This window comes from Oryctolagus cuniculus, chromosome 11, assembly GCF_051225735.1.
Source record: "Oryctolagus cuniculus isolate XC-2025 breed Fujian yellow rabbit chromosome 11, ASM5122573v1, whole genome shotgun sequence".
In the NCBI taxonomy this organism is placed as follows: Eukaryota; Metazoa; Chordata; class Mammalia; order Lagomorpha; family Leporidae; genus Oryctolagus; species Oryctolagus cuniculus.
This window is the reverse complement of record NC_142877.1, coordinates 94,990,127-95,016,262: the sequence shown is the minus strand read 5'-3', so window position 1 is coordinate 95,016,262 and position 26,136 is coordinate 94,990,127. Positions and strand designations below refer to the sequence as shown.

The following is a 26,136-nucleotide window of genomic DNA, read 5'->3' as shown; positions in this document are numbered from 1 at the left end:
TTTTTTGAGTGTCAGTCAATGTGTAGGATTTAGCTAAGCCCTAAAGGGAATTGAAAGGTGATGAAGACCTAGTTATCACCACTGGCAGTTTATAATCAAATCCAAAAAGAGATTTACAAAGTCATATTTGTAAAAAAAAAATAATAATTAAAGTAACGTTTGTGTCTTCATAAAGGTACAGTGAAATGAGTTTAGGAAAGGAAGCAAGGAAGGCTTCATGAGGAAAGTGGCACGTAGCAGAACCTGGGGCGGTTGAGGGCTGCCAGTTGTGGAAAGGGAACCGTACAAGTAGAGCTGCGTTCAGTGCATGGAGAATTCTAGTTTATCTAGAACTCAAGATATGTGAGTAAATTAAGCCCTTAAAAACAAAATCAAAACAAAACAATAAAAAAGCAAAAACCCTATAGCCCTGTTGGGAAGCAATGTAAATAAGCAAGTGAATAAGTGCATTTTGTTCCCTGGAGCTGTGCAGAAAGTGCTTTGCAGCTTAGAGGGAGAAGCCCTTGCTGTGCTGGTGGCCAAGGACTGGGGTCTGAATCCTGAAGTACTATGTTGCCCAATGGAGACAAGAAAGCCTATACAAGCTCTGCTTATCCTTTGTACTTGGACTTAAGCTGCAAGCTTTCTGGGGGCACCGTAAGGAAATTTTATTTCATGATTCTGCTGGATGGAAGTTTTCCTTTCTCTAAATTGAAATGTAAGAATGCCAAGTTCTTCTTTTTCTTTCAGTTTTTATTTATTTTCACTTTATTTGAAAAGCAGAGAGACACAGAGAGAGCCAGATGGAGAGAAATCTTCCATCCACTGGTTCATATCCCAAATGCCGGCAACAGCTTGGGCTGAGCCAGGTGGAAGCCAGGATGGTTAAATCGCCATCTGGGAATTTCAGAGTTGGCGGGGACCCAAGTACTTCAGCCATCATCTACTGCTTTCCCAAGCACATTAGCAGGGAGCTGGGTTTGAACCAGAGTAGCTGGGACTCAAACCAGGCACTCTGATCTAGGACATGGGCCTCCCATGCAGTGGCTCAACTTACTATGCCACTACACCCACCGTATTGGCTTTTTTTTCCCACTGATTTATCTTAGTATTTGTTTTCTCACCTGTACTTACCAACATGATACTTTTCCCTCCTTAGTAAAGCTGTATTTACTTTTCTCCCAGTCTGGTCTTTGTAGGAAGCACCAATGTTGTTTTAAATTTCATAGAATACTCCCAGTCTGTCTTCCTCAACGTCCCTCCAGTCTCACGAAGCAGAAATCTAGTTGTTATAAAAGCGTGGCAAGTCCCCTGCTTTGCATAGTGTGGTAGATTAACACATCCTCCTCACATTTGTACCAAGAAATGATGTTTTGAGTCGAGGCTCTGAAGTTTGAGTCTGCCCCTTGCTAACTGTTTAATCTCAAATAAATTACCCAGTCTCTCTGTACCTCAATTTCCTCCTCTATAAAAAGGAAATAACATAGTATTTACCTTACAAGGTCATTGTGAGAATCAAATAATCCACAGACAGCAGGATATAGTCAACATCTAAGTACATATTAGCTATTACTTCTAATTTTTTGGCCAGCCAGTTACCCCTTTCTCGCTTAGTATGTTGTGGGATTGCAAAAGTTAATTTTATGTGTCCACTTGACCAAACCCCAAGATACACATCTATCTGGATAAACATTATTTCTGGATGTGCCCACGGAGCTGTGTTCCAGAAGAGATTAGCATTTGAACTGGTGGACTGAGTAAAGCAGATTGCATCCCTCCCCAGTGTGGGCCTCATGCAATCTTTTGAGGGCCTGAGAAGACCAGAAAGACAGAGGCAGGCTGACTTCTGACCTGCCTGGTAGCCTGAGCTGGGACACTCATCTTCTCCTGCCCTTGGTGCTCCTCTTTCTCTGGCCTTGCATCTACCCTGCCAACTTTTGGGTCTCCAGCTTGTAAACGGATCTTGGGACTTCTTAGTCTCCATAATTGAGTGAGCCAATTCTGTATAACAAATCTCTTCATAAAGAGTCTGTGTCTCTGTTATTCTCCTTTTTTTTTTTTTATTTTTTTTATTTCCTATTCTGTTTTTCTGGAGAACCCTGACTACTGTGTGGTTTGCAGCCCTTACTAAGAATGCAAATTCTTAGGCCCTGCCCTAGCAATTTTATCAGGGTCTCTGAATGAATCCCACAGACATCAGGGCACACAATTCCCATATCCCCCATGGAAATCCCATGTTCATATGGGGTCATATTCATTGCCATGAACTAGGGAACAGCCACCATCTCATGCCACACACTAAGAATATCTGCAAATTAATGAAAATGCCCTCAGTGACAGAGTTCATACAAATCTAGGCCCATTTCAAATGGCAGGATATAATCTGTAGGACTTTTAAGAATCGTTCACAACTCTCAGGGAGGTGAGGCCTTGGGAGAGGATCCCCACTCTGCGCATAGCTTCCACATGCAGAGAAGGGAAAGTAGATGGGGGAGGGGATACTTTGAGAATCAAGAACATTGTTATTTGCCTTGCTCTTAAAGATGGAACACCCTAGAAGGAAATATGAGTCGGACAAGGCATGGAGGTGGGAGTACTGGGAGTCAGGCATCTACTGGGAAAAGTTGAAGAAACAGAAGTAAGAAGTAACTACTAGCATAAGCCTTTGAGCCGATAGCTCTCAACCTTGTGTTTTATGGAGTTGACTTTTCACCTTGAAGGAGAGAATGACTAGAATTTAGGAGATATTTTTTGTTGGTAAAATGATAGCGTCTTCCTAAGCCCAGCCTGGCTTACTAGAAATCAGGTGACCAAATGGCCCAATCACAAGCGTCAGCTCCACCCCCACCCTAACGGGATTTGCTGCTCCCACTTCCTTACCTCTGCAAAGCTATATAAGTCCTGTTCTCCTAGTATAGGCTGTTCTCTTGTGCATGGGGAGGCAGCCTGTCGGGTTTACCCCCACCCGACAATAAACCCTTTCCTTTACTCTGGTGTTTGGTGTGTTTTGTGGTGACCTTTCATTTTTTTCTCTTAAGATTGGCTGGGCTGAGAATCAAGAAGTTTATGAGGGAGGTCCCTTTAGGCACCATAACCTTACGTCGATGTAGCTACTTAACCACCTATCTCTACTGTTGCTTCCTTCCTTGGTTCTCTGAATTACTGAAGAAAATATTGTAATCTCTCAGTGTCCTGCTTTCCAGCTTGGGCTTTAAGGAATGATTCAAAGGACAATGTTTTGGTAAACATTGAATGGTATGACATTGACTGGATATGATGGTAATTCACCATTGTTGTTGGGCAAATATCAGGACCAGATAAAAGCATGCCTGACAAAAGATGAACAAGAAACAGAGAAAATGGGACTTCCTTGCAGATAATAAAAAAAAGTTAATGAAAAAGAAATAATACATGTAGAAAAAAAGCAAATAGTATGTATTGAAAAAGAATTATATCAGGAAATAAAAATAAACGGCTAAATTTCTTGTGTACTGTAAGAGAAATTAAAATCATGGTGAATGGAAAAGAGAGCTGGAAAGCTTAAGGAAGAAATTTAAGGGGAAATAGAATCAGTTTGGAAATGAAAATGGTTCTAGAAGCAGAGGGACAAAATCACTATTAGAAGTGATCAGAGATATGGCCGGCGCCGCAGCTCACTAGGCTAATCCTCCGCCTAGCGGTGCCGGAACACCGGGTTCTAGTCCCGGTTGGGGCGCCGGATTCTGTCCTGGTTGCCCCTCTTCCAGGCCAGCTCTCTGCTGTGGCCAGGGAGTGCAGTGGAGGATGGCCCAAGTGCTTGGGCCCTGCACCCCATGGGAGACCAGGAAAAGCACCTGGCTCCTGGCTCCTGCCATCGGATCAGCGCGGTGCGCAGGCCGCAGCGCGCCAGCCGTGGCGGCCATTGGAGGGTGAACCAACGGCAAAGGAAGACCTTTCTCTCTGTCTCTCTCTCTCACTGTCCACTCTGCCTGTCAAAAAAAAAAAAAAAAAAAAAAAAAAAAAAAAGGAAGTGATCAGAGATATGGAGGACAGGCATGAGAAGAAACCACAGAGAAGGCAGTGGAAAAATACGAGATAATGAAAGAAATCAACTCTGAGTTCTTGAATGTGGAGACCCAAGGCAGGGGTGATGGGTATAGTGTAAGATGAAGAATTACAATGAACTGGAGCTAAACAATGCATCAATATTTTCTGACTGTACTGTTATCCCAAACAAAACAAGGCAAGAAGCAGAAGAATGCGTTAACAGATTTACATTATTTATAGGGATCTTAAAATATGTAAACATGTCTCTGTAACACATTGTGAGAATATAGAACAATGATTGACAATTTTAGTAGAGTAACTACCTCATGGGGTTAGGGAATAGAATCTAAAATGTGTACACAGTGAACTTCAACTTCATTGATCATGAATTTTCTTCAGGTACGATAGTGGGAAGATGGCTGATCAATGTATAATTTTTTTATAGCTTTGTTTTGTTCTGGTGAAGATGTGGGAGAACAGGCTTTCTCATACTTTATAAATGGCAGTGTGAGCTCTATTGAATTATTTCTGGAGTTTTGTGGGCATCTTTCCAAGTTCATATTCAGAAGTTCCTTTATTCAGGAAATTTTTCTTCTAATATATTCTAAAATTTCGTATCATGAACTATTTAATGTACAACAAAGATTTAAAGAAATCCTTTTGAAATTCTAATTGTAGTTACATTAAATTTATGCTCTTGGGGCTGGTGCTGTGGCGCAGCGGGTTAAAGACCTAGCCTGAAGTGTTGGCATCCCATATGGGCTCCGGTTCTAGTCCCGGCTGCTCCTCTTCCAGTCCAGATCTCTGCTATGGCCTGAGATAGGTGGCCCAAGTCCTTGGGCCCCTGCACCATGTGGGAGACCCGGAGGAAGCTCCTGGCTCCTGGCTTCGGATCCGCGCAGCTCCGGCCACTGTGGCCATCTGGGGAGTAAACCAGCGGATGGAAGACCTCTCTCTCTGTCTCTACCTCTTTCTGTGACTCTGTCTTTCAAATAAAATAAATCTAAAAAAAAAAAAAAACTCATGCTCTTATTTGGGAGACAACATTTTAATGCTACCAATACTGAGTCTTGCCATCTAGGAAAGCTCCTATCTTTCATTCGTATCTTCCTTCTGTACATACAGCATAATTTTTCCCATACATGCCTTTCTTATTAAGTGTATTTCTACTTTATATCTTTATTATAAATGGAATAATTGTTTATATCTACTTCTAAATTTATAATATTAAATAAATTATTAGTTAACATTTTTATTTGTGTTTTGATGCCTTGCTAGGTTTTCCTATCCATTTTAGTCATTTTTGTTAGTTACATTTCTTGGATTTTCTGAACATATGGTAAAAGTGCTGTAAATAAACATAATTTATCTTTTATATTGTTTTCTTTTATTACCTAGGGTTTCTAAAACTAATTTTGAAAGCTATTAATGCTAATTGAAATTTGTGATTTTAATAGCATTGACTAAAATTTTATCATTTATAAAATATTTGCTACTGCTTTCATTTAAAGTTATTTAATAAAAGAGAGTACTTCTAAAAGTCCATGGAAAATGGAATTAAGAGATTATTATTTTATTGCACAAATATGAAATTTATGCCTAGTTTTTATAATACATTCATTCGTGAACTTTTTGAAGACTCATATGCATGAATTTCAAAATTTTTCACCAAAATAAGCTCATATTTTAATTCCACTTTTAAGATTTTATTTATTTATTTGATAAGTAGGGTTATAGATAGAGAAAGTCCTCCATCCACTGATTCACTCACCAAATGGCTGCAGTGGCCAGAGCTGAGCTAGAAGCTTCTTCTAGGTCTCCCAACACGGGTGTAGGGGCCGAAGGACTTGGGTCATTTTCCACTGCTTTCTCAAGCCATGAACAGAGAGATCTAAAGGAAGTACAGAAGTGTGCCATAAGAGTGTCTGGAGAAAGACTTATGCAGACAGAAAAACAGATGCTTGTAAGTGGCATATGATACACACACACACACACACACACACACGCAATGTAATATAATGCATTTTATTTATTTGAAGGACAGAGAGAGAGAATAAGAAAAAGAGGACAGAGGAAGAAAAAAAAAAAAAACAAAAAGAAAACAATGAAAAAAAAAGATTTTCAATACACTGATTCAGTACCCAAAAAGCTGCAACAGCCCTGCTGGGTCAGGGCAAAGCCAGGAGCTGGAAACTCCATGTATGTCCACTGGGTAGGTGGCAGGGACAGAATTATTTGAGTCATCACTGACTGCCTCCCTGGGTATAATTAGCAGGAAACTGAAAGACAGGCTAGAGATGGGACTTGAACCCAGGCACTTCAATATGAGAGGCAGGCATCCCAAGTAGCATCTTAATTGCTTATCCGGGGATAAGAAATGTTGATAGGTGATTCAAATTTAGTTTGTGTGATCAGGGGATCCCTATCTTAGAAACTGACTTTTTAGTTAAAATTAAGGGTCTAGCATTTAAGTAAAATTTTCACCACCCATACTACAGAGAAGACTGAATGACTTTCTAGTTACCTCTATAGTAGCATATATGACAATGGTTGTGGCATGAAAAGGCAATCAAACATGTAGGCAAAATTTGCACTAAATAAGATAAGTCAGACAGTAACCGTAGTGTGTCATTTCTTTCCTTGATTCTATGATGTTTATGGTTTTTCCAGCTTGTTAGAATCTTAAAATTTTATGATTTTTTTGTCATTCTAAATAAATGTAAACTTGCAACTAAGTTTTTAGCCTAGATTTACATGTTCTTTAAATGTGTTTCCCACTCTCAAATTATATAAGTTTTGGGGCACTTCTATGTTGGGTCTATTTCTGAACAAAGTGTGATGTTCTGCAAATCAAGTGAAGAAAGCATTTCTAAGAGGAGGGATGATCAATGATGGGGCTAAATGGTGCTCAGAGGTCAAGTACAATGAAGATGGAGAAGGGCCTGCTGAACGTAGCACTGTTTGGCCACTGGGGACATGGTCTAGAGCAGTTGCTGTCGAGGATGGCAGAGGAAACCTGACTGGAATGAGGTCATGTGAAAGTGAAAGAATTTCTTGTAGGGAGTGTGGACACCTCCATTCTAAAGGGATGAGAAAAACAGAGAGCAGCTGGTAGGGGGGTGGTATTATTATTATTATTATTTTTTTTACGCATGGGAAAGATAATATGTTTATATGGGAACGAATCAGTAGACAGGGAAATCTGATGGTGAAGAATTGCATTTTTATTTTCTCTCTGTCCTTATTTTTATCTACTTGATCTGTCAAATTTTGCTGCAGAATTCCCCACCATGACTGAATTCTAAGGAAGGTTGTATCTGTCTTTGTCAAGCGTTTTGTTTCACATATTTTGCTCATGTAGATTTTGGTGTGTAAAAACTCATTAATTGTACTTTCAAATTTCATAATATGCATCTTTTTCCTGCTTAATGGTCTTGGTCTTGAATTCTTGTTATCTGATTTCGATTTTGCTATTCCTGCTTTCTGTTGGAATCCATGTACCTGGTGTTATTTTCCACATGCCTTTATTTTCAAACTCTCTTTGTCATTGTTTGGTCATGTTTCTTGAATGAAGCATTGAGCTGGTGTGTCCATTAAGATAATTTGTGTTACAGATAACGCACATCAAATTAAAAAAGTGAAGTGGGATATATTTACGCTTATAAACTTCCAAGATGGGTCTAGTTTCGTGTATGATTTGTTTCAGTGTTGCTGCTTGATTTCTCTCCATTCTTTGAGCTCTGTGTTCTTTTGTGTGTGGGTGCTTCTCTTGCGGGAGCAAAATGATCACAAAGGTTCCACTCTAGTCACTTTAGTGAAGGGATTAGTATTATGACAGATTGTTAGTTTAAGTGAATTAAGATTTGAGACTCATTCCCATCTAAGCCAATGCACCATTACTTGGAAGGAGATAGTAAGGAGTAGCTATACTCTGAATAAACTGGCACAATTCTCACAACTAAATGATAATTCTATGTCTTCAAAAGTCATATGGATCAACTGATAAACATACCACAAATAAATTATTTGAGAGGGAGAGTTACTGACAGTGAGAAGGAGAGACAGGGAGAAAGGTCTTCCTTCTGTTGGTTCACTCTCCAAATGGCCACAACGGCCCGAGCTGTGCTGATTCGAAGCCAGGAGCCAGGTGCTTCTTCCCGGTCTCCCACACAGGTGCAGGGGCCCAAGGACTTGGGCCATCCTCCACTGCTTTCCCAGGCCATAACAGAGAGCTGGATTGGAAGAGGAGCAGCCGGGACTCGAACCAGCACCCATATGGGATGCTGGCACCTCATGCAGCGGATTAACCTACTGTGCCACGGCACAGTACCTGCCTTGCACCGTGGAAGGCAGGAGACCAAGGACCTTCGCCACTGAGATCCTGGAATATTCATGTCTGAGGGTCAGGGGTAACTGAGCTTCTGTCAAGCCAGGCCATCAGCAAAACTCCGTCATATTCCAGGCTCCAATATGGATATATTTTTAAAAACAGGCCTATGAAAAGTGGGTGAGAAAAAAAGTTGGTGGATGAAGGAAGAAATGGACAGCACACAGACAGTTTAAGTTATGTTTTTGAGATAGCCTGACTCTGTACTGAGGACTGGCACAGAATGGGATGGATGGGCCAAAGAGTGTCAAACACATGTGCTAAAACTAGAATTGGAAAAATGGGATTAAGGAAATCCTGCAGAATACTTTGAATGGATGTCGTATGTCATAGCTTTGGTTATGATTTTAGTCACTCAAAAACTGGTATTGCTGTTAGTGGTAGTGAAAATCAGAATTGAAAACTTGTCATTATCAACTCCATTAACAATTGTAGATGATTAGAATAAGTCTATTGTTGCTATAAGTGTTAAAGTTTTCAATAATAAAACACCATGTTTTCCTTAACCAATTGCAGGTAGTGTAGCAATGGCTAAAAGCTTTGGCTCTGAGAATTTGCCTGGGTATAAATTCTACCCTCAAATTCTGCATCCAGTTCTTTCTGGTTGTAAAACCATGGGCAGAAACTTTCAACCTCTCTGTGTCTTTCTTCTTTGTCTATAAAATAAGAACAATAGAGAAGAACATAACCAACAGAATAGGTGTAAGGATTAAATAAGTTAATATTCATAGTAATATGAGACTGATGAGTGGTTCATAATAAGTACCCAATAAATGGCATTATTTTATTGTTACTATGATTATAACATGGTACAGTTTTTGCTGTCTACATTAAACTTTGGGCAAATCCAAAGACATGAGCAACCTAAAACAGCCTCTTTTCTGGCCATGCTCTGTACTCAACCTTTGATTATGATCCAGGAGCTTAGCCATGTGTTATGGGGCTGGTCTCTCATGCCTGGAATATATTTGCTAAAATCCAGCAAATGATGGAGTCCTTCTTGGGCCCTGTGGTCAGCCTTGGGAATGTTCTCCAGTAAGCTCTGATACCAGGGAGTCAAGGACTTCCATGCAGTGCACGATAGCAAAGGAAGGGGGATGTATCCCAGCACAGAACGTGAAGAACGCACTTGGGAAGCAGGGAAGAAGGACAAGGATGTTTCTGTCTGACAAATGTTTCATGAGATGAGCTGGATCTTGCAAGGAGAGGCAGGAGAGGCTTTGGGGGATGAAGAATAGCATCAGCACAGAGGTGAATGGCACGGAAGTGCAGGGCATGCTTGGGAAGCAGCATGCTGTACCTTGTATCTGACCATCATGCGGATAAAATTGGAAGTGGCATTTGGGAAGCTGAATTGTGAGTGCTTTTTTTTTTAAAAGGAATTTAGAATTATTCAGTTATTTTAAAAGCAGTTTTTAAAAAGATTTACTTATTTGAAAGGCATGATAACGGAGAGAGAAGAGTTGAGGGAGAGAGAGAGACATTTTCTATCCATCGGTTTACTTCCCAAATGCATTCAACAGCCAGGGTTAGGCCAAGCTGAAGTCAGGAGCCATGAACTTCACCCAGGTCTTCCATGTGGGTGGGAGGAGTCTAAAGACTTGAGCCATCCACTTTTTCCCAGGTGCATTAGCAGGAAGCTCGGTCAGAAGTGGAATAGTCGGGAGTTGAATCCGACACTGCAATATGGGATGTGGGCATCCTAAGTGGTATTTTAAGCTGCTGTACTATAATACCCCCCTCAAGGCAAATCTTTTATAGTAAACTTTCATATGAAGTCCAGTTTACAGTAGCTATATTTTGACTTTGTGAAGAAATTCAGTATGGATGTTCTCTGAATAGTCAAATAAGTATTGATAGGAATTTGGGTGGTTTGCCTAGGTTGAAAACTGGTACTGAATTTAATATTCTGGACAATGCACAGCGGGTTTTTTTTTTTTTTAAGGTTTATTTATGTATTTGAAAGAGTTACACAGAGAAAGAAGGAGAGGCAGAAAGAGAGATGTCTTCCATCTGCTGGTTCACTCCCAAGTTAGCTGTAATGGTCAGAGCTGCACCTATCCAAAGCCAGGAGCTTCCTCCGAGTCTTCCACATGAGTGCAGGGACCCCAGGACCTGGGCCATCTTCCACTGCTTTCCCAGGCCGTAACAGAGAGCTGGGTTGGAAGTGGAGCAGCCGGGACTCAAACCAGCAACCATACAGGATGCTGGCAGTGCAGGTGATGGCTTTACCTGCTACGTCACAGTGCCAGCCCCAAAGCACAGAGTTTTAAGAAGGCTGGAACTTTTTTCTTTTGTGTCTGCTTATCCAGGCAGACTCAAAGTAAGCAATCTCATGTTTGTTGATCATTCCTCTTCCCACTCACCATATTTGCTCAAAAACAAATACCAACTCAAAGTAGTCAGCAACTTCCCACTTAGGAACACTTACCTGATTATGGGAAAAAAAGAATAAACATTTGAGATTTTCAAGCAACCTCAGGATTCAGGATGATGTTGATGGTCAATCCCTTAAAATCAGAAATTTATTCCACAGGAAAGTGATGGAGAAATAGTCAGTGTAGACAACTTAAAACTTTGTGGCTCAAAAATGTACTAAGAAAGCAACTCTTGGCAGAAACGAGTTTGTTTCAAGTTCTTAGCAACTGTGAGTCCACAATTTTCACTAAATGAGAGGAAAGGAATTATATGTAATTTTCTCATCTGAACTCGTTTCCTTTTGCCTACTCCTTTCCAAATCTTAGTTACTTAGCATGTCACCCAGATTCTGCAGTGAAATACAGTTTTTAATAATCAGAATGCGGAAAAACCACAGAGCCCCACTTCTTTAAAATTATGCACCAACAAATCCAGAATAATCAGAGGAAGCACTCTACTGATTAAGGTATAGTTAAAGGGAAATGTAAGACATGCCACAAGTAATTTGATTTGAGGACAAAGGCTTATTGGACTTTAACACATTAGCCAGTCACTGCTTTAACATTAATGCAGGAATAGGGAAGACCTTTTGTGATATAATTGACCTATTATTTTTCCTTTTTGCCACCAGATACTGCCCCCTTGATTTTTTTTTTTTTTTATTTTTTTGACAGGCAGAGTGGACAGTGAGAAAGAGAGACAGAGAGAAAGGTCTTCCTTTGCCGTTGGTTCACCCTCCAATGGTCGCCGCGGCCAGTGCGCTGCGGCCAGCGCACCGCGCTGATCCGATGGCAGGAGCCAGGAGCCAGGAGCCAGGTGCTTTTCCTGGTCTCCCATGGGGTGCAGGGCCCAAGCACTTGGGCCATCCTCCACTGCACTCCCTGGCCACAGCAGAGGGCTGGCCTGGAAGAGGGGCAACCAGGACAGAATCCGGCGCCCCAACCGGGACTAGAACCCGGTGTGCCGGCGCCACTAGGCAGAGGATTAGCCTAGTGAGCCGCGGCGCCGGTGCCCCCTTGATTTTTGTACCTGCTGCTCTCTGTGGCAATGCTTCCTTTAAGTGCCTTTACCATTCAATGGTAAGTTTCTTGGGAACAAGAGTTTCTTCTTGTTTGCCCTTATGGAAGGCATTCTCTCAATATTTGCCCCAGAGTCTGGAACATGGTAGGCTGTCACCCAATGCTTTGTGAGTGAGCACACACCACAGCAAGAGCAATACATTAGTACTTAGAAGCCCTGGATTCCGGTTCAAGCTGTCATTAATTAGTCTACTTTGAACAGTTGATTTCATGTTTCTTCAACTTCAGTTGAAATTTTCCTTGAGCAAACATTTATTTCCATAGATTTATTTCCACAGCCAGATTCGCAGCATCTTAAAAATGTGAAGTGTGAAGCACATGTGATGAATGAAAAACTCAAGGATGTAGTATCTGATTACCATGTGCTGGAAACTAGACTATCGTAGACCTTTTTTTCTTGCTTTACCAAAGATTCAATTATATTCCATTCCTGGCTTGTTTTGTCTCCTCCTCTCGCACCCCCGCCCCCCAAATTCATAGGGAAAGAAGTGAGAAAAACAGTTATTGTGTACTAAAAATAGTCAAGATTTGGTACACTTTTTTTCCTTCTTTTTCTTTTTTTAAGCAAATGTTTATTAACTTATTTAAAGAACAGAGTGATAGAAAAAGAGAGAGACAGAGACAGAGAGCTTCCGTTTGCTGGATCACTCCCCAAATGCCCAAAACATCCAGGGCTGGGCCAGGTAGAAGCCAGGAGCCAGGAATTCCACCCATGTCTTCCATGTGGGTGGCAGGGACCCATGGAGTGGAACCATCATTTGCTGCCTCCCAGCATGCAAGTTTGCAGGAAGTTGGTTCAGAAGTGAAGTACCCAGGACTTGAACCTGGCACTCTTTTATAAGCTGCCGAGCGAGTCCCAAGTCCCAAGTAGAGGCTTAACCCACTGTACCCCAACACCCTCCCCTGTTCTTTTTTTTTTTTTTTGACAGGCAGAGTGGACAGTGAGAGAGAGAGAAAGGTCTTCCTTTGCCGTTGGTTCACCCTCCAATGGCCACCGTGGCCGGTGCGCTGTGGATGGCGCACCGCGCTGATCCGATGGCAGGAGCCAGGTACTTATCCTGGTCTCCCATGGGGTGCAGGGCCCAAGCACTTGGGCCATCCTCCGCTGCACTCCCGGGCCACAGCAGAGAGCTGGCCTGGAAGAGGGGCAACCAGGACAGAATCCGGCGCCCCGACTTGGACTAGAACCCTGTGTGCCGGCGCCGCAAGGCGGAGGATTAGCCTAGTGAGCTGCAGCGCCGGCCCTCCCCTGTTCTTAATGCTGGTTGCTAGGGGCTCCTTTTCTCTGAGCTCAATTTCCATCCCAACCTAAAATTACAACCTATTCTCCTTTCTTACATGTGTTACAGTTCTACTATAATTAATGACAGGAAGAAAAAAGCAGTGGGAGAAGATGGATCAAGTTGGATTTTCCAAGGAAATTTTAAACTACAGCTTAGATGTTGGGTGCCATCTACTCACTTATTTCTAAAACCCTCTGGTCTGTGACCACTGTGTATATGTAACAATTGCTCTAGAAAATTTCATGCATTTAAAAAGCTTACATCATTGCTTATATGGCAATTTCACAATCATCACGTGACGTGTGAATCCACACCGCAGGAGGAAGTATCTTACTCAAGATTTCTACTTTCCCTCCAGCTGACTTAGAAGGGTGTGGGGCAGGGAAGGGAGGAGTTTATAAACAGATGCAGTGCACTGAGGCAAGCACAGTGGAGGCTTTGGGGAAAAAAACCATAAACCTGTTCATTTGTCCTCATTTCAGCAAGGGCGGTGATTGTCCGTTTGGGTTTTGTTCTTCTACGGTTTGGATGTGGATATTGAAATGAAAAGAATGAGCTACTCAGAGCATTTTCTTTCCTAAATTGTCAACTGAAGATCAGCTACCCAGAGAGGAACATTTTGAGTGCATTACAGATGAGTTTTTTCAAAATCTTTATTAGCTGTCACTTCAAAAATTTTTTTTCCTCCTTAATGGTAAGAGAACAATGAAGGACTGAGAAATTTGTTAACAGAAAACAGTATAAAAGTCTGATCTGGGGGAGAATTTGTGTCTGTAATCTAAAATCCAAGGAGGTGGGCAGAGGACTTATTCAAAATGATTGAAAGCAACCTATACATGGGAGAAAATATCAAGACATTCTGTGTGAGAGAGTCTAGTTGGAGGATTTTAAAGCGAACTACTTCATATTTCCTAAGAAAGTCTTGTAGCCTGGAAAAAACAAGCCTTTAAATCCTTGTCTCCTGGCACGCATGTATATGCTTGTGTGTGTGCACATATGTGTATGTGTACACACATAGGCACATATGTGTGGGGTGCCAAATAGTTAGACAAATGCAAAGACACATAAGGTCCTCTTCCTCAGATCTCCTTGATATTTTCCCCTTCAGGCAATCCCATGTACAGCCTTTGCTTTTGTCGGTTTGGGGCAGCTTGGCCTGTATAAGACAACAGATATCCAGGATAATAACAGGGCCGTTGCTCTGTGGCCTTGCCCTTTATCAGGATTAACTGTTACACCAATAAACAAAACAGGGCGGTAGGGTTTTTCCATCACTGGCCTTTGCTGTTCCTGGGTGCCAGATGGCATTATATCCATGTTAAAAAAAATGCTGCAAGTTATAATGTGGACAAGGCACTGTTACTTCCACTTGATCACACTGTTTGGGGCTCTCTTTGATGTACAAAACACTCCTAAGATAATGAAATGCGTTGGCAGCTGGCTAATGGCTGGGAAAGTGCAAACCCTGCATTGAACCCTTCCCACCAGACTATTCAAGGGCTAGGTAATGTCAAACCCAAGCTGGAGAAGGGGCAGAGAGGCTCATTGCCAGGCAGGCCCGGGACTCCTGGGCAAGCGGCTGTGGAGGGGCTGGTATTTTTCTCTCTTCAATAGAAGAGGTCTGTGCCTGTAGCAAATGAGAAATAAATCCATCAAGGCCCAGCTCAGGCTCATTTTGAGCTGGCTGCTGGAATTTGCATAAGAGCCTTGTGCACACAGGTAAACAAAGACTTCCTCCAACCACTGCTGTAGAGGTGATCTGAGAACTCTTAGTTTTCATTTGTGTACCAAGTGAAACCTCATCTTTATGCAAAGAGAAAAAAAAAAAAAAAAGAGGGTCTTCTGAATTAAATTTGACTTTGCTGCTGCTGATCTTTTCACTGGCCTGATTCACTGGGAAAGTAGAGCATGCATAATAGGATAGGGAAGCATTTTCTCACCCCTCGCTCTCTCTTGCTGCTACATGCCAACTCCACTGAGATACACCTTGGATCACAGCCCCTTTAGGAAGCCTTCTGTGTTCCTGGATCTAACGCCCCATTGCAACTCCACTCCAATCCCAGCTGAATTGCTAGACACTGAAAGTACCTGTGCTATCCAACCCCGATATGTAAGCAGAAATCTTCCCCATTTAAAAATACTTCCTTCTTCCTTCTTCTCCAGCCTGCCCTTACCTGTGTGAGAATCTAAACTGGGGTCAGAAGCCCTGCTTTTAAACTGAAAGGTCAAAGAACACTGGACCAGCCCAAGGACTGTATCCAGCCTACTGCCTGTTTTTTTGTCTGGCCAACAAACTAAGACAAGTTTTCATATTTTGGGATGATGAAGAAAAAAAATCTACAGAAGCATATTTTGTGACACATAATCCCGTGAAATTCACAAGCCATTGTCCATAACTTCAGGCCTTATGGGAACACTGTCACTCCGGCCCACTGATGGACTGTCTGTGGCTGTCTTGAGGCTCCAACAGCAGTGTTGAGGAGTTAGTTCAGAGCCTGAAATATTCACTCTCAGATGCTTTCCAGAAAAACTCTGATCTCTGCTTCAAGCTTTTCGCAGGACTTCATACTTCCTTCTTGACCATTTTTGAAAGCTTAAGGGTAAGGTTAGCAGGGTGAGAAGCTCCCTACAAACCCAGCCTTTCCAGCATGTTTCTCCTAACAAAAGTGTTTGTGCTCCTGTTTAAGACACTTGCCCTGCTTTGTAACTTAAAATGGAACCAGTTCTAGAATTTATTTCGAAAGCTTTCTTTCTGCACTCTGCCTCTCCACAAGTCAACTCCTATGTTGGCCTTTATAAACAATACTCGGGTTTGAAATGTGCTGAGGCTGTCAGTTCAGCCCAAGTGGAAATTTAAGCAGAAAAGGAAGCAAATTTGATGCTAAAGCTTCTTGATGTGACATTTTCACTTTCCAGACCCCCTCTGCGAATCCACAGTGCTAGGTTTGCAGCCCAAGGTTGCAAGCTTATCAGGACCCAAAGAAATGAATCTGCCCATCCCACAACGGGTGTCTGGGTTTGTGTCTTGAACGCTGCCTGTGTTAGTTCCTGAAGTCATGGCCTGTATTTTTGCTTCCTTCTCTTCCTGTTTGCAGGGTCCACTGGATGTGTGGTCTGTCACTTCCTTCACACACCACTTTATCTTAGGGTGCTGGAACCTTCCCTTTGGACTTCCGCTTTTGTAAGATTGTTGTCCATAACCGTCCCGAGTCTACATTGTATGGCTCTGTCTTCATCAAAAGTGAATGGGGGCTGGTTGTCAAACGTGGATGATCGCTTTCCTCTTCATGCTTTTCTATGTCTCCTAACGGGAACATGTATTCATTTTATGTCAGCAGAGAAGTTGTAAAATAATATTCTAAAACAATCAGTGTAAAATAATATTCTAAAACAATCTACTTATTGATGAGTGTCTAAATTCCTTTTTTTCATCCATCTTTTACTGAAGAGCTCATGACAGAATTTAAATCAATGAAACTAGACAGACCAATTCTATGGAATATAACGCCATTTACAAACAATTCTGTTTTGTGGATTTCAGTTCTCTCTCACACACTGGATCTCTGCTTTCTGTTCTGGCATGTAAAGACAAGTCAAAAGCTGTACAAACTAGGAAGAAAAAAAACCCCAAACTGAAGTGATGCTCAATGAATTACCGATTGTAGTTCTCTCTGTAAGGAGATGGGGGTAATGGGTACTTTTATCTTACACTAGACTATTTAGTCTTTAAGATTTTTAATTGTGACTATGTATTATATTTATAATGATAAAACTATTTTAAAATAACTTCTAAACTTCACTTTCATGTACACTGACACAAAGCCTTGAATAGCCATTGGTTCCATGGACATCTGTTCTTAATCAGCCTCCTATTCCCAGCCCTTCCACTGCAAGAAACCCTGCATCATAATCCTGTATCTCCCACCCTGAAACATTTGGAAAGCTGTGCCATTGTGGTTCATCTGGGTTGGGGAACAGCAGACAAACTTCCTTTATGGCTTCAGATTTTTGAGTTATACACAAAATATTTTTTTCTATTTCAAGATAATTTTTTAAAAATCCCTTATTTTTCTAATACTTGTATACTTTTTTATTGTTGTACAATTTCTAACCTACCTGAAGTTTATTTGTGTAAAATTGTGAGGTACCAATGTGATATAGGATATAGGATGCTTTGACCCTACCATGATATATATCAGCATAAAGTAAAGTTAGACAGTTATAAGTGCAAATAATAAAATTTATATTTTCAGTCTTTGGGTTGAGAAAAATTCAACTCGATAAAAGGGTTGTAGGAGAAAACTAAGAGTGGTAGAAGCTGTAACTGATAAGATTTGATAAGGATAAAACAATTTGAAACAATTTTCTGTGAATAATTATAAAATTTACATGAAAAGTAATAACTTCAATAACATGGAGATGATAATATTTAGAAATATCCTAATTATGTTATATAGGAAATTAGTCAAGGAACAATAAAGTTGATTTAGTCTCAGAAAATTTCTCATGGAAAATTCAGCGGTGTTGATAAATTATTATTTTTCAAAATTGCTTGTATTATTAAAAACAGACCTATAAACATCTTGGCTCCAAATCAGTGGAATCAAGATAGTGCTTTTCTGTGGAGACCGCACTTTATTTTTCTAAATGAGTTGCTCATTATTCTGTCACCATTTATGTAAACATTAGGCAATTCTTTCTCAATTTCAGATGAACTTTTTTTTTCCATTTTATTTTATTTTTTTTTTACTTGAAAGGCAGAGCTACAGGGAGGAAAGAGAGAGAGAAAGAGAAAGAGAAAGGGGTGGGGGGAGAAGGAAAGATCTTGATCTTCTCTCCACTGGTTTGCTCCCTAAATGCCTTTAACAACTGGAGCTGGTTCGGGTTGAAGCCAGGAGCCAGGAACTCCACCCACGTCTCCCACATGAGTGGTAAGGGCTCAGGGATTTGAGTCATCATTTGCTTTCTCCCTTGATGCATTAGGAGGAAACTAGATCTGAAGCAGACCACTCTGCTATGGGATGCAAGCACTCAGGTAGCAGCTTAACCCGTCGCACTACACCACCTACCCCGTGAACCTTTTTCACTTACTGAATTCCCACACTTAGGTCTGTGCTTGGACTCTGTTTCATTTTAATGATCTGTTAGCCTAATATGCACTATTTTAATTGATGTAGTTTACAGCAGTGTTAAAAGAAAAACTTCAGACAAATTAAATTTAATAGAGCAAAGAACCATTCACAAATCACACAGCCCTCAGAGCGGATTCAGAGAATTCTCTCCTGCAATGTGATCAGAACTTTATGGACAGCAAATAGAAGTGAGGTTCAGGGACAGCTCAGTTGGCTACATCTTGATTTTGCCTGGTTGAACAGAATCTGATCAGTTGGCAGGCTATGACTGGCCAAAGCTGCTGTGATTGGGTGAGACTCACCAGTCTGTTGTAAAAGTATATTGCTAATTAGGATATCAGTTACTTTGTGTACAAGTTAGGCTGCAGCTTGTTATACAAGAACTCAACTGAGGAGGCAACTGCAGACCGAATTTAGTTGAATTTAGTAGTGTTGATAGTAATTTTAGTCACTCCCCTCATTAGAATTATTTTCCAACATTTTGTTGGTTGTTCTCCAATTTACCTTTCCATGAAATTTTAGCAATAACTAAATAGACCAGATTTAAAAAAAAATATGGAATGCTTCAGAGTTTGTTTATCATCCTTGAACAGGGACCATGTTAATTTTCTCTCTAGTCTTTCTTTTTTTTTTTTTTAAAGATTTATTTATTTATTTGAAAGTCAGAGTTACACAGAGAAAGGAGGCAGAGAGAGAGATCTTCCATCCAATGGTTCACTCCCCAGTTGGCCGCAAGGGCCAGAGCTGTGCCTATTCAAAGCCAGGAGTCAGGAGCTTCTTCCGGGTCTCCCACGTGGGTGCAGGGGCCCAAGGACTTGGGTCATCCTCCACTGATATCCCAGGCCAAGCAGAGAGCTGGATTGGAAGTTGTGCAGCCAGGACTTGAACCAGTGCCCATATGGGATGCCGGCGCTTTAGGCCAGGGTGTTAACCTGCTGTACCACAGCGCCGGCCCCCTCTCTATTCTTTGAATTTTAGTACATTGCTGCCAAACAAGCACTGGATCAGATGTTTAGTAGCTTATTGGCAAGCTGTATGATATAGACATTTCAGAGTTTTTAAAATTTTTATTTATTTATTTTCATTTTATTTGAAACACAAAGAGACAGAAATGCAGAGATTGATGGCAAGAGAATTTTCATTATCTAGTTTACTCTTTAAATGTCTAAAACATCCAGGTCTGGGCCAGGCCAAAGGTAGGAGCTGGAACTGCATCTGGATCTCCCATGTGAGTGGCAGGGATTCAATTGCTTGGACCTGTTGCCTTCCAGGGTGTGCATTAGCAGGAAGCTGAATTGGAAGCAGAGTATTTGGGACTTGAACCAGTACTCCTATTTGGGATGGGAGGTTGAACAGCATTCCTATATGGGCTGTGAGGATCCTAAGCACGGACTTAACCATTGCACCAAATGCCCAATTAAAACAATTTAGTTTTAATCCCCTATTTTTAAACATCTTAGCTTGATTTTATATCTATCTATCTATAGATAATGCATATAGATGTATGTATTCTGTACTTTTTTAGTTTTTAAATTAATCATATATATTTTATTTTTGGTTTTAGATCTTGTTCTTTTTTCAAACATTTTATGACCCCTTTTGCTTATTATTTTTGATGATAATTTTTAGCTTGTGTATTATATTTTATCTATTATCTGTTTGTTTCCAAAAATGATTTGGCACAAGAGCCCTAGCACTCCTGCTGTTGCAATAAGATACAATTTTGGCACCTATTTGGAAGGAAAAAAGGCACCGAAGTTTTTATTTTCCCCTTGAAACTCAATATATCCTGTGACTGTTGAAGGGCCATAATATATAAATGGCCTTGCTGGTAGGATTTCCTGATGTCTTCTTTCTGTTATTTCAGATAAAGAGATTCTATTATTTATCCTATCCTTTGCTGTGTCCTCTAAATTCTTGATTGAAATTCACAAGGTGTATTTAAAGTCCACTACTCCCTTTGATGAGCCTTGGTGATTTTAATTTACATTATAATGGGTCTCCTAAGAAGACAGTCTTACCCTTCACAATGTTTTATTTTGTGAATTTGATATGAGATAATGACCAGTTTTTTGAACTGTCTTGTTCATATATCAGTTGTTCATGGCTTATTTTTGGAGTAACTACATTAACTTTGGTTCCCTATATTTTTGTTGTTGCAATCTACCTTTCATATACAAATCATAGTCCATAAAGACAGTACTTTGGTGTAATTTCTTTTTTTTTTTAAGATTTATTTTTGTATTTGAAAGGCAGAGAGAGAGAGAGAGTCTCCATCCGCTGGTTTGCTTACGAAATGGCCACAATGGCCAGAGGCCAGAGCTGGGCCTGTCCAAAGCCAGGAGCCTGGAGCTTCTTCCAGGTTTCCCATGCAGTGCAGGGGCCCGAGCAGTCAGGCTGTCTTCTACTGCTTTCCCAGGCCATAGCAGAGAGCTGGATCAGAAGTGTAGCAGACAGGACTTGAACTGGTATCATATGGGATGCCAGCACTGCAGGCGGCGGCTTTACCCGCTACACCACAGTGCCGGCCCCAGGTGTATTTCTAATTCTGTCTTCAGTGTATAAAATCATGCCCCCAGGGCCGGCGCCGCGGCTCACTAGGCTAATCCTCCGCCTAGCGGCGCCGGCACACCGGGTTCTAGTCCCGGTCGGGGCCCCGGATTCTGTCCCGGTTGCCCCTTTTCCAGGCCAGCTCTCTGCTGTGGCCAGGGAGTGCAGTGGAGGATGGCCCAGGTGCTTGGGCCCTGCACCCCATGGGAGACCAGGAAAAGCACCTGGCTCCTGGCTCCTGCCACCGGATCAGCGCGGTGCGCCGGCCGCAGCGCGCCTCCGCAGCGGCCATTGGAGGGTGAACCAACGGCAAAGGAAGACCTTTCTCTCTGTCTCTCTCTCTCACTGTCCACTCTGTCAAAAAAAAAAAAAAAAAAAAAAAAAAAAAATCATGTCCCCAGAACATGTCGATTGACTGACCTGTGAATCTTTGTTTGCAAGTACATCTTTTGAAGAATGTGATATTATCAGACTTAGCTACTGGCCTGTACAGATGTCATTACAGCATACCTAGAGCAGATCGCATTCAAACTTCTGACTTCTTATTCCCAATTTCTGATATTGATGTCTTTCTCATAATGTCAGGTTCAAACCTTTTTGGTCATCTGTGAACTGCCCGCACCCTCCTACCACACCTTCTTCGTGTCCAAATCCAAGTTACCATCAAATTACTGATCTCATTTTCCAGTGTCTCTGTTCCGATTCAGTTCTTTCAGTTCCCACTGCCCTACTTTGTGATCTTATTCCCTCTCACTTGGCTGTCACAATTTCCCCTAATTATTGTCCCTTCTTTCCAGACCTTTCCCTATTGTTCATCAAAGTTCCTTTTAACCTTGTTTCTAGGACAATAATTCTTCAGCAGATCTGACTCTTTCACCGTGTGCCTGTAATGATTTTCTACTGCCTAGAGAATACCATTCACACCCTGATGTCTGCTTTGCATATTCTTTGACAATGTGCAGATCCCACCCCCACCAAATTATTTCCAGTTTAATCTGTATCCTGCCATCCATGTCTTTCTCCAGCCAGCGTCCTGTCATTCCTTGGATGCACCCTACAATCTCTGTGATGGTGATCTTTGTTTCATCTCACTGTGCAATACAGGGCTCCTCGCACTTGGTTGTCCCCATAACCTCTCCCACCACAGGCTTTTCTGGCAATGCTCTTCCTAACTTGTCTCCCAGCTGTGCTCCACATTATTATCACTCCACTAGTTTACCCCAGAATCACTGCTTGGGGAAGTCTTCCATGCTGCATCACTCCCCATTTCCCACTCTTATATGAAGTCAGATGGAGGTCACTGTCATGGCTTTGGTGCCGGATAGTCACAGTCCCTGATTATACATTGTTTCGGAGATCATTTGATTAAAGATTGTGTCCCCCATTTTACTCTAAACTCTAATGAAGAGACCTAGACTGCTTTATTGTTGTATTCCCTGTATCAAATGCAAGGATATCCATTAAATACCTAGTGAGTGAATACATCATTTTCTGTTAACTTGTTGGTCCTATTCCTCACCCCATCTCTTCTCAGAAACTATTCAAGAACCTCCCCCCCTTTCAAATTCCATTTTGTTTCCTCTAATTCCACCACACTTATCTCTTCTTTAGTAGGTGGTAGTTCCTGCAGAGTGGTTAAGTCAGGATAATGGTCAACGTTGTCTTTCAGGATGAACACTAACACAAGGCTGTGTTCATAGAATCGAATGATAGGCCGGCGCCGCGGCTCACTAGGCTAATCCTCCGCCTGCGGTGCCAGCACACCGGGTTCTAGTCCCGCTCAGGACGCCGGATTCTGTCCCGGTTGCCCCTCTTCCAGACCAGCTCTCTGCTGTGGCCAGGGAGTGCAGTGGAGGATGGCCCAAGTGCTTGGGCCCTGCACCCCATGGGAGACCAGGAGGAAGCACCTGGCTCCTGGCTTTGGATCTGCACAGCGCGCTGGCCGTAGCGGCCATTTTGGGGGTGAACCAATGGAAGGAAGACCTTTCTCTCTGTCTCTCTCTCTCTCACTGTCTAACTCTGCCTGTCAAAACAACAACAACAACAACAAAAACACAAGAATTGAATGATAAAGATTTGTAAAGAGTGAAGTCTTGGTTAAATTTGAAATGTTCAGATTATTATTTCATGCTTCTAATGACACTAAAGTTTGGGTCAGAAGCAAAAGAGTGACACATTGTCCTTCAATTACACTTTAATCTTAGTTTATCCACAAATGTGTGATGGTGTTAATTAGGGGATTGGAATGAAAAGTGTGATGAATTTACTGGGAATCCACACCCACTGTAGAAACCATGCCATAGAGCTGGTAGGTTCATGATATCATCTTTTTTTGTGCTCTTATTTGGTTTTGTTTTGCACACCTAACTTGATCATCTTGTTAATAAATTGTAGCAGATAATGATAGCCAGGAAATGGCAGAAAGTAATGATTAACAAATCTCTGTTTATCCTGTCAACTGTACCCTACCTGGGAACATAAGGCTCATGGAAAAATTCGCCCTCTATTTATTTAAATCTGCTCTGACAAAACAGAGCTGGTGCACGAGTTTTAAACCAAGATTGCAGGCTTATTGCTGTTAATTAAGCTCACTGCAAAACAAGTTGTCTTTTAATCTGACTATGCCATTTCCATCTGGACTAGTAGAGGACCTATTTCTTAAAATTCTGCAGAAATTTTCATTGCACCATTAGATTTGGGCTGCCATGGGGTTTGGAGAATTTCCAGAGCCCATGTGTCAATTGGAAGTCACAGGAAAGAACATGGGAAGAAACAGGAAGAGCTGTGGGCATGCTCTCTCCTGGAGTTGCCAGGAAGGCTGATATTCATGGGGTCTTGCAGGGCTTAACTGTGGGTATTTGCTTATCTTCACCACTTAGAAAGGCACGGGGTGGGGGTAGTTTTCAATAACAGAAAGTATACTCATTTATCTTTCTTGCTGTTGAAGAATGTGAGGAAACGCCTATGAGCTGTTCTTCTGAGAGTCAGGAAAGGTGTTACTCTGATCTCTGTGGATGCTGAAGGCAACAAAGGACTCCGTCTGATGGCACAGCTCCTATTGTGTTGCATAATTATTTCCTGATAAAGAAGGGGCATCTTGAAGGTAGGTTTCTCCTCTGTCTAAAGATAAGAGCCAGAAAAGGGAAAATTCAGACTTCAATTGTCTAATAGAAAAAGAGTCAGGTAACTTTCTCAGTGGGGAGTCAGGTTCCGTAGGTCATAAAGACAATGAGATCCTTGTCAGGTTTTGGGACTTTTACAGTTTATCAGTGTTTACTATTGTGGTCTCATAAGCACTAGTAATACAATGGGTAATATAATAGATTCCTTGAATTAATTTAATTAATATATCCACCAATTTTTTTTGAGAGCCTTCTTTATACTAGGAGTTCTTCCAGAATGGTGAAATAATGGTGAATTAATGGTGAAAATAAAAAAAATATATTAATGTATTAGGCTGAGATTTTAGTGGGGAGACAGACAATGATGGAGGTAAATAAAAATAGAGTATTAGATGCTGATGAATGCTACAGAGGGCGGACAGAAAGGAAGTAGGATAAACAATGTTGAAAGTGAGAGTTACAATTTTAAATATGGTTGTCAGGAAATTTCAAATATGGTAGTCAGGAAATGTTATGTTATTGAGAATATAACATTTAAATAAAGATCTAAAGGGAGATATAAAGCTAACTATGTGGTTATCTGGGGAAAAGGATACTCAAGGCAGAGGAATAGCAAATTCAAAAGTAACTTCTTAGACTACGTTAGAAAAGGAATTTATTAGCTTAATAGATCTGAAAACTCAAGTGATGAAGGTTAGTTTCAGCAATGGCATGACAAAGAGATTAAGAAAAACATTCTAGGGGCAGCATTTAGCCTGGTGGTTAAGATACTGGTTAAGATGCCCATGTCCCATATTGGGGTTCCTGGGTTTGATTCCCTGGTCCTAACTCCAGCTCCTGCTAAATGCAGACTCTGATAGGCAGCAGTGATAGCTCTAGTAATTTGGTTCCTGTCAGCCACATGGGAGACCTGAATTGAGTTCCTGCCTCTTGGCTTTTGCCTTGGTGCAAACCTGCCCATGGAGACATCGTGAGAATGAACCAGCTGCTGAGAGCTCTGTCTTCTTGTCTCTTAAATCAATTTTTTTAAAAAAGATTTATTTATTATTTGAAAGGCAGAGTTACCCAGAGAGAGGAGAGGCAGAGAGAGAGAGAGTCTTCCATCCGATGGTTCACTCCCCAGTTGGCCGCAACAGCCGGAGCTGTGCCGATCTGAAGCCAGGAGCTTCTTCCAGGTCTCCCATGTGGGTACAGGGGCCCAAGGGCTTGGGCCATCTTCTACTGCTTTCCCAGGCCATAGCAGAGAGCTAGATCAGAAGTGGAGCAGCTGGGTCTCAAACTGGCGCCCACATGGGATGCTGGCGCTTTAAGTCAGGCATTAACCCGCTGCACCACAGTGTAGGCCCCAAATAAATGTTTGGGTTTTTTTTGTTTGTTTGTTTGTTTGTTTTTAGCACTATCTTCTTTTCCTTCCTCTATGTGTTGGTTTCATTCTCAAATAGATTAGCTTTTTGTGGCTGGGGATAGGTATACATTGAGCCCTCCCTATTTTCAGATTCCACATGCATGGATTCCACCAGCTGTGGATGGAAATATTTTCTTAATTTCTAGGAAGCTCCAAAAGACAAATTTTTAATTTCTGCACATCAAGCACTATGCTGAATCCATGTAAATGAAGAGATGTGGGGACACACCCTGCTGTGGCCTCCCCCATCTCATCTTTTCTCAGTCTCTCCAGCACTCCTTATTTGAGTATTGTTTGTTTGCAGCTTATTCATGTACTATGTAGTCCAGCCTATGATGGTTATACAATACAGTGTAAGAATTAGTTAACTGGCATTTATATCACATTAATCATTATAAGTAATCTAGGGATGATTTGAAGTATATAGGAAGATGCTTACAGGTTATGTGCCATTTTCCATAAGGAATCTGAGTATTTTTAGTTTTTGGTATCTGTGGAAGAATCAATCCCGCTAGATAAGGAATGGAAACTATATATCTCTGGTCCTTATATATTTGTAGTTCAACTCTGGACAGAATAAAAGTTTTTGTCAGCATTTTGTCTTTTTGCTCTGATTGGATCCTTGCCCATTTCTGAACCAATCCCTGTGGTCAGAGCAAATACTATGTGCTGGTGGTTTTATGCTTGTGTTACTTACTGTACTGGAATGGCAGACTAACAGAGTATGTATGTAACTATTTTGGTGGAGATGAGGG

General features: G+C 41.4%; 1 long non-coding RNA gene and 1 pseudogene across 1 annotated transcript in view; both read right to left on the bottom strand.

The window, feature by feature from the left end:
- Positions 1–11,121, bottom strand: part of LOC149123570 (uncharacterized) — a 30,899-nt gene extending 19,778 nt beyond the window's left edge. Inside the window, exon 1 of the long non-coding RNA XR_016216251.1 lies at positions 1,114–11,121. This is a non-coding gene — a long non-coding RNA (uncharacterized LOC149123570). The remainder of the gene's footprint in view (positions 1–1,113) is intronic.
- Positions 11,122–18,853: 7,732 nt separating this feature from the next.
- On the bottom strand, positions 18,854–18,950 carry LOC149123569 (U6 spliceosomal RNA; annotated as a pseudogene).
- Between the last annotated feature and the right edge of the window lie 7,186 nt (positions 18,951–26,136).